The 9,898-nt window shown below is 41.5% G+C and overlaps 1 protein-coding gene across 1 annotated transcript in view; it reads right to left on the reverse strand.

Moving 5' to 3' along the window:
- The window catches only part of PSMD1 (proteasome 26S subunit, non-ATPase 1), a 120,404-nt gene that overhangs the window by 46,770 nt on the left and 63,736 nt on the right, over positions 1-9,898 (reverse strand). The window lies entirely within an intron of this gene.

Raw genomic sequence — 9,898 nt, forward strand, 5'->3', positions numbered from 1 at the left:
TGATTAGGTATCAGCCACACCATCAGAGGCTCGTTCACCTGCACATCTACCAATGTGATATATGCCATCATATGCCAGCAATGCCCCTCTGCCATGTACTTTGGCCAAACCGGACAGTCTCTATGCAAAAGAATAAATGGACACAAATCAGACGTCAAGAATTATAACATTCAAAAACCAGTCGGAGAACACTTCAACCTTCCTGGTCATTCAATTGCAGACCTAAAAGTCGCAATACTTCAACAAAAAAAAACTTCAAAAACAGACTCCAACGAGAAACTGCAGAATCGGAATTAATTTGCAAACTGGACACCATTAAATTAGGCTTGAATAAAGACTGGCAGTGGATGGGTCATTACACAAAGTAAAAACTATTTCCCCATGCTAATTCCCCCCCCTCCTACTGTTACTCACACCTTCTTGTCAACTGTTGGAAATGGGCCATCCTGATTATCACTACAAAAGTTTTTTTCTCCTGCTGATAATAGTCCACCTTAATTGATGAGTCTGTTATAATTGGTATGGCAACACCCATTGTTTCATGTTCTCTGTGTATATATATCTTCCTACTGTATGCATCCGATGAAGTGGGTTTTAGCCCATGAATGCTTATGCCCAAATAAATTTCTTAGTCTCTAAGGTGCCACAAGTACTCCTCATTCATTTCTTTTCAATAACCCATTTTGCTCCACAGTAGAGTCTCTATCACGTTTTCCCACCCTCTGAAGAGCTAAAAGGTGGAAGCCTGGAGACAGGAGGATGAGCTAAACTACGAAACAAGGTTCTATAAAACTACTTTGACAAAAGAAGAGCACTGTGATGTTGGAGGACAGATTTTAGCATCAGTGCTTAATGAATAACACTTGTCAGTCTCTCTGTGGGTAACAGGCTTACAACAGTCTAAGGCAGAAGTCCCCAAACTGTGGGGCGTGAGCCCCTCTAGGGGAGCATGGATGGATGTTCTGGGGGCACGGCTGGGGCCCAGGCCAGCCCCCACAAGGAGTGGGGAAGAACTGCTACTCAACTCTGCTCCTGGCCCTGGTTGCAGGCCGAGGCCCCCGGCTGAGGCTCTACTCCCGCCACCACCCCCAACTCTGGCCCCAGCCTCGGCCCCTTGATCCCTGTCTGCATCCCTCCCCTCCCGGAGCCACGGGCCCGCTGCCAGCCCCGGCTCCAGGCGGTGGGGTGGGGGTGCGGACAGGGGCAAGGGGGGCCGCAAGGTAAAAAGTTTGGGGACCACTGTTCTAAGGTTTATCATAAAGACTCAGACTCATTTTGATTTGGGACAGAATGGTGGCCATGTTTAGTGCCATTTACAAAACACAACGCCATTTTGCAAAGTGATCAGATGAAAATCTAAAAGACTAACAAGTAGGGTTACCATACGTCCAGATTTTCCCGGACATGTCCGGCTTTTTGGTCCTCAAATCCCCATCTGGGAGGAATTTCCAAAAAGCCGAACACGTCCAGGAAAATAGGGAGGCATGGTAAGGGGACCCCGAGTGCGAGTGGCTGCAGCAAAGCCAAAACTAACAACTCTCTCCGTCTGCCAGGGCATGGAGGCGGCGGCAGCATCTGAGCGCGCAGCCGCCTCCTCCCCTGGCTCCAACTTTCCCGGTTCCCACCGCACTCCACGGCAACGGGGGCCGAAGCAACTTCCCCAGCACAGCAGCAGGCGGGAGGGAGGAGGGGGAATGCAGGGTGCTCAGGGGAGGGTGCGGAGTTGGGGCGGGGCCGGGGAAGGGGCCCTGTGGAGTGTCCTCTTTTTTCACTGTTTAAATATGGCAACCCTACTAACGAGTAACAACCAGACTTGTATCAAGTCTAAATCTTATACATGGAAGTAAACATGACACACCAGGATAAGATCTTCAGATTCAGTGGGTAGAAATCTCAATGAGGATTCAATTTTGCACTACAGCTTTTAGAGGGGAAAAATCTGAAAACAGATATACTTGATAGATTTTAAGGCCAAAAGGGACCATTATGATCATATAATCTGATCTCCAGCACAACACAGGCCATACATTGAATTTCACCCAGTAATTCCTGCACTGAGCCCTGTAATGTGTGATTAAACTAGAACATTTATATTTTAGAAAGACATTAAATATTTATGCTTAAATTGAATTATCTGGGTTCCTTCTTTTTGTTTCTAACAAATATGAACATGGCTTTTGCACAAGCAAATGACAGAAACCTTCTTTTAAACAAATTTAATTTTTTGTCTTGTATAGCCTGGCCATTTAAAAAAAATGGTCACTGGAAGATGTTGCTTTAACAAACCAGTTAAAAGAATAAACATCCCAAAGGAAGCCACATCCTTGCCCACTATTGGAACAAATCTCCTGAATTAATACATACCTTATCAAGTAAAACCATGGAGCCCTCTTAAATGCATGCTTACTCAAGGACACATCCGTTAAATGCAAACCAAGACTTCAGTGCAGCATAACACATTTCTTCTGCAGTCCAAAGCTTTTCACTTCATCAATACAGAATCTTTGTCAACATCTGATACAGTTTTCTTACAAAGTTTCCCCCATGAGCCGAACACAAGACAGCTTTCAATGCCAGCAACTTATGTTTTCATATGTAGCCACACCTCCTTTGCGTAATTTGTAATGAAAGATATGCTGGGGCTCAAGCAATTTCTTTTACTTTCATAGCTGACGTGGCAAGCTATGGTGCCAGGGCTATGAACCGCCAAGCCTGGCAAGCCCTGGCACAAATTAAGCCCTGCACATCACAAACTTTCCCACAGACTTTAGTCTCTATCCCTACCAAATCCCTGTAGAAAAAAAATTACTCAAGTATTTTAAAGTGAACTGGTAAGCTCTTTACCTCTCTAGACCTAAATCCAGGGTTTAGCATTTCTCCTACAAGAGTTAACTTCCTTATGCTGCTTTACACCATTAGTAAAAAGGAAATCACTGAAATCTTATTTGGGTCATGGCAGATAGTTGAAAATTGTTCCTGTGTCACCTGCCAAGTGGACTCAAAGAATAAGTACCGCAATACAGAACCTTCCAGCTCTAGAACACCAGTGATGAATCTATGGCTTGGGCTTATTACCATCTAATGGCTGCTCAATGGCTCCTATGTGGAAAATGAAGCTCCGATCTTGGTGAACCAGTGTCCATATGCCAAAACACACCAACACAACTGGCGCCTCTTTGTTGACTATCTTACTAGAAAGGCCAGAGACTGAATGGGCCCAGTCCAGCAGCTGACCCCACTAGGGTAGGGTGGAGACAAATTTCCAGAAGACACGGTCAGGAAAGATTTTACTGCTTTGGTATCTATTCTGTGGATAAAAGACTTCAGTCTCCACGTCTCAAACTGGCTCATGTTACGAGCAATAAACAAAACCTTTTAAAAAAAAGATTTAAGAGAGTCTAAGAGGACAGCAAAAAAAGATTCTCAACAGAACAAAATGGCTGATATTTTATTTAGTTTTACTCACCAGTTTGTTTTTCTTTAGAGGTTTTCAGAGGAACTAACAGTTCATGCAGCTAAAGATTTTGAATCTTTACTGAAACATGGGGCCAGAACAGAGACAGCACAGAACAGGCTCTTTAACTTTATCATCCAAAGGGCCTGGTCCATTTGAATTATTATCTCATTAGTTCCTAGAGATGCTAGTCTCCTGGAAACAGATAAATCAATTAGCAACTAAGCATGACATTGAATGTGACCAAAAACATTATTCAGAGGAGCAAAAAACGTGGTATTCCTCACCACTCCCAGGGACGAGAGTGGGAAGGGAGCTTTTCCTAAATCCACAATGCAAAACTTCATATCGTAAAAGCAGAAAATTGATATATGGTAAGGTTGTAATACAGCCCTTGCAGAGGATTCAACCAGTCAGAACACAGGGTGGTCTGAGTACAGAGACATCTTGATCAGCTGAACATGGATGGTCACGTTTCAGTGATAGTCATGAATGGCTTCCCCTGATCTCCAAAGTTATCAGAAGTTTCCTTCCCTTGCCCCTCTGACCCAATTTTTTGTAACATGTATGCTGGTATAGTTGAAGGCATTTTATTTGGGGCTTCCCCTGAAGATCACTTACAGTCCTAACTACTGCAGAATGCAGCTTAGTGGATTTTGTCTAGAAGGATCTCATTGGGATATTCTTTGGTGTATGCACCCTTTTCTCATCACATTCCTCCTATAAACTCCTTCTTGCAGGAAGTGTATAAGCAGTAAGATAATAGACACTACATTAAAACAAACTTAGTTCCTCTGCTGGGGTCTCCCAGTGTCTAGTATGCTCAGGTACTTATATCATACTTATTTTCCAGGGTAACAGCATTTCAGTGCCTCCCGTCTTCTGTGTCTGTTTTGTACACGGTGCACTCTTCAGGACAGAGATTGACTTTACTTCCTCTGTACATTTCAGCAACACTTAATTAATAAACCGTTAATATACACAGAAAGTAAACAATACGTACATAAGGCTGCTGAAAGCAAACCATCACATCATATGTGTGGTAAGAACTAAAAATGGAAGTGTTTGAACCACCACTGAAGTTACGCAAGCATTTTTTTTTTTTAAGACTCTAAATATTTAAGGATTTTATAATTTAGAGAAAAATGAGACTCTTGAAAAATTAAAGAATAATGCCAAATATACTTTAACAACTTCTTAACTCTCCCTGCATATTTTTCAGAAAGTTCCAAATATTTATGACTTTTCCCCCAACTATTGGACCTTAATAAATCATATAATATGGAACTATTTCCATACAGTGAATATCTTGGCACGCTGATACTGCCATGATAAATGACACAGAAAAAGTTATAATGACTTCAGCAATAATGACTTCACAAAGTGGAAAAATTGACATCTAATCACAAGATTTGGAGTCTTTTCTACAGAGAGAAGTATCAGTGGCTCTTTCCAGACAAGACAAGACAGTCTCTATCCCAAAGAGCATGCAACTGAAGAGAAAACAGACTATGGGGAAGGGAGAGAGAGAATGCAACAGGATGTTACACCGTTTGGTTATGTTTGGCAGGCAGATTCTAATTCTGCTCATCAGCTCCTCTCTCAAGAAACTCCAAACCTTTTTTATCATTCCATTCTCATGCCCGGAAAAACCTAATCCAAGCTGTGCCCAATCCAGCTTCATTCCCTGCAGTAGCTTTCTCTAAAATACTCTTTGGGGTAGAGACTGTCTTGTCTTGTCTGTAAAGAGCCATTGATACTTCTCTCTGTAGAAAAGACTCCAAATCTTGTGATTAGATGTCAATTTTTCCACTTTGTGAAGTCATTATTGCTGAAGTCATTATAACTTTTTCTGTGTCATTTATCAGAGGGAACTTCCGGGAGACTTAGCAGTTGGTCACCCCTAGGGAAGCTCTTCTTTACATTACTGCATCACATCTACATTAGGGGTTCGCACCAGTTTGATGACATAGCTGTAGTTTCACTTGCGCAAGTTTATCTAATGTAGAGAGGGAATAATTCAATAAAATAGTATCAATGATCTGGAAAAGAGTGAACAATGAGGTGTTACATTAGTTAGAAGAGTTAATTCTAGAGAAGGCTGTGAGGAACATGAGTAGGATCAGGCAAGACTAGATAAGGGGGAAGTATGCAAGTAGATGAAATTAACACAGAATCACTCCTGCTCTGTTAGTCCCTCAAATTGTCAGTTATAGTTTAAAGATTGGAAAATGACTAGATCTAAAGGACAAAAATGAAAAATGTAAGATTGTACACAGCTAAAGCATAATATCTCAGGATATTTCACGTCTCCCCTTGGTCCTTCCTTTATCTCCTGGCTTTCTTTGTTATCCTATACTATGCTAGGTCTAATAGCTTGAATATCCAGAGTTCTGAGTGCCCCCAACCACCAAAGGACTCAACTGAAATTGAGGCACTCAGAACCTTCTAGAATTATGCCCTTAGCTTAACTTTGTGGTTGTAATTATCAAGCATAGCTACGGGGCTGTAGAAATTATGATAGCTCTTTTAAAAAACGTATACATTGTAATATCGGTTTCCCATCTCCCTGGGCAAATGTGAGTTAAAGTTTTAAGAGAAAGTTTGCCCCAGTTTGGTGCCAACTACCAGGGGAGAAAGGCTAGCCAAAAGTAGCAAGTATTCAGTTAGTGAGTCTCTGCTGTTACCTAATGGAACTTGCAGAAGGAAATGCTTCTCGGACAGCCATTCAAACCTGGGCAGGTACAAATCCAAAAACCATCACACAAGGAGTTGAGCTTTCTAGCCAACTGGAATCAGAGATCCACAGACTATTAAGAATATCCATTATACCAGGCCTCTACACCACTATAACAACACTTTTTTGTACCAATGGGCCTACCAAGAAAAGTTTATTTTCCCATAGGCTGTGTGTAAAAAGCACTCCTTTTTACTGTGAGTGAGAAAAAGAGACACACACACACCCCCAATCACAGTGTACAGTAGTTGCTACTACTTCCTTAAGATACAAAGACATTTTTTTGGTGCAACATAACTAGCATCACAACACAGGACTGAAGAAAAGTGTGTCTCAGCAGGCTCTCAAGTGAGCCCATTCTCACAGCTAGGCAACAAGAGCTATTTGTATGGTACAACAACATATAATCACAAGTGAGGCACTCCAAAAGAGTACAAACACTTAATTTTCACTTCAGCAAGAAACAGCCCTCACTGCACAAGTCAAAATAGATGTTTCTCAGACATGTAGGATTCATAATGGAAATTTCCAGAGCAAGTGATTTATTTAAAGCCACCTGGAGACAGCGAGTCCCTTCACAAGAGGAAACAGAGAATTTAGGTTGACAGAGTTACACTTTTATCGTTCAGACATTTCCCCCCTTAAAATGATTTAAGGTTAGTTCTGAACTTGCTGTGAAAGAGAAAATTTAGAAATGTGACAAATGAAAAATAATAAACCCCTTTGAAAATAATGACGCAGATCCAATATAGGCCTATATCAATAGCTTAGGAGACTACATCCACCACAGTTTTTAAGAGAGCTAGTTTGTATTTTTCCTCCAGAGGTTTTACTTCTGTTTCTTAAATTTGAACATGTGAGGCCAAGTCCTGGACTTCCTATACCCACACAAGTAGTCACACTAAGTCAATGAGATTAATTTCACCCCTGAGGTATCTTTTAATGCAGTGGTTCTCAAACTTGGGCCGCCGCTTGTTCAGGGAAAGACCCGGTGGGCCAGGCCGGTTTGTTTACCTGCCGCGTCCGCAGGTTCGGCCGATCGAGGCTCCCACTGGCCGCAGTTCACCGCTCCAGGCCAATAGGGGCTGCAGGAAGCGGTGCGGGTCGAGGGATGTGCTGGCCACCCCTCCTGCAGCTCCCGTTGGCCTGGAGTGGCGAACCGCGGCCAGTGGGAGCCGCGATCGGCCGAACCTGCGGACGCGGCAGGTAAACAAACCGGCCTGGCCCGCCGGGGCTTTCCCTGAACAAGCGGTGGCGGCCCAAGTTTGAGAACCACTGTCTTAATGTACTTGGGTCCTTTTCCGGATTTTTTTGGTGTTAGCGATTCAGACACTAGCAACATCATCATATTGTCATATTTCCAAACTCTCTTGCAAAGGAAAAAAAAATAGTTCAGTCAAGTCTCAACCCTGGAGGAACACAAAACTTATCTACATTTTCACAATGGGCGCAAGCCAGGCACCACTGAAATCAATGGGAGCTTGGGCCTGGCTTCAACAAAGACGTTTTTCAAAATTTAAAAAAAATAAATAAATAAAAGCGGAGCAGCGGCTTGGAAAATGGAGATAACCTGCTGAGCTAATGAGGTCTTGGAATAGATGGGGGGAGCACCTTGTATTGCTGAATAAGAGTCACAAAGGCGTATATACAAGCGATGTCACTGGTTTGAATTAAGCCCAGCTCAGTGACAAGCAAAATGCTTAACATCTGCTGTCTGGTGGTAGGTATAAAAGGTGTGGGTGACCTCAATCCAGATGTGTACATCAGAAAAATCAGCAGAGAGAGAAAAGACCTTGTGATTGGGCCACCAAAAAGTTATTTTTCCTGTCTACAAAAGGACACCAATTCTACACCCTACGTGACGTGTTCCTTGCCTACGGCACGGCTTTGTCTATACTAGCACATTTCATAACCATAAATCACCCCAGAAGAGCTCCACTGAAGCTAGTAATGGTGGAACTGAAGCTGAAGGGTAGATAAGACTCATTCATTGTCATCACTGTCATCCAACTCCTCTCAGGGTGGTGATTTATGGCTATGAAGTTTGCTAGTGCTGGCACAGCACAATTTGGCCTTAGCACATGGAAGTGTCTTCTACTTTTCGTCCTCTCTTCCTTCATTTCTCTCTCCCACTTTCTCTAGCTACTCGTACCCTTCAAATAGCTCAACAAATCAGAATATCTAACAAATAGGACTGGATTTTCAGAAACAGCCTCCATTTTGTGCCTACAAATAAATGCAGGTGCATTTTATAGCATTTAATCTCCACTTGATGAGGCCTGCAAACCAGATAGAGATCTGTGGGCTGAAAAATGCCCCCACGATTATTTTCACTACAAAAATCAGACCTGCAGTTACATGCGGGCATAAAACCAAAGGCCTAGTTGAAGCCTTGAGAAAACTGGATAAAAATGGTCACTAGAGAGTGATATTTTATCTCTTTGTATTAATTTCAGTTTTATTTTCATGTGCGTGATATTGTTTATTTTTCTGATACTTCAAGAGGGAACATGATGGTTAGATGGACGGGGTGGTTACTGCACCTGGATTTTTCATTTCCTAAAATTTTTTTTGGAGAAAATAAAATGTCTCAGATCCTATGAGACCCCTAGGGATTGAGATAATAGGAGATCTTCTGTCCTAGTTCCCTTATATAAAATAAGGGGCATACATTTTGCTGGAAATTCTATTTTATGCAGATATAAGGTGTATGTGCCATGTAGATGTGTCAGAAAAAACAGAAGTAATTCTCCAACATTTATTTTTCATAACGTAGGCAATTGTATTAAGGCGTTGGAATCCTGGATGTTATTTGTGACTCTCCATCCCATCTGCTAGGGGGGAAAACAGAGAATCCTTAAAATGAATTGTTCACTGCAGTTGAAAAATATATTGACGGCCCATAATAGGAAACAATTCCATGTTAAATTAAAAGCTTACAGGGCAAAGTGGGAACAGAGGTTTTTTTTAATCAGTATAAATAGATGCAAGTGCTGGTACGATCGTCTCTTAAACCATTCACATATTACTAACCCTGGCCTAATCTAGTTCCAAGTGGGAGGAACAAGCTATCATGTTATCAATGTAATTTAAGTCTCCATTCATCCATGTGAAATTAGTACAAAATATGAGCATATTATTAGTACTATATAACAATCACTGTAATAAAACATTAACGTATAGAATTAACATGGAGGAAAGATATACTACAAACAGATTCTATGAACTGGGCTATATGACCATGAAATGGTTAAAATACAAGTATGAATATTTTATTGTTCTCCTATTAACCAGCAAGTAGTAAATTGGAAAAAAAAACTTTGACATAAAGATATCCTAAACTACTTTATCTGTAATGTGCACTGTTAATCTTAAGAGGTTGCTGTTCAGGTCCAAAAAATGTCATATATATAAATTAAATTATTTCCATAAATTATTTACAGCAGATTTCTCGCTTCACCTATGTGGATTCCAGGAAGTGGATGCAATTTTTTTAGATTAATACGGAATGAATCATGATTCACTGGGGACCTGGTCCTGACAAAGCCCCATGAGTATAAGCAATTCACAAAATTTAATGGTCTGTGATATACAAGTCGGTCTAAATGATCTAATGGTCCCTTCAGCCTTAAACTGTAGGAATCTATGACCTCACCTATGTCTGATTATTACACACTGGCCACGTGGCTGTCCTCAGAAGTAAATTC

Source organism: Malaclemys terrapin, chromosome 9 (genome assembly GCF_027887155.1).
Source record: "Malaclemys terrapin pileata isolate rMalTer1 chromosome 9, rMalTer1.hap1, whole genome shotgun sequence".
Classification (NCBI taxonomy): Eukaryota; Metazoa; Chordata; order Testudines; family Emydidae; genus Malaclemys; species Malaclemys terrapin.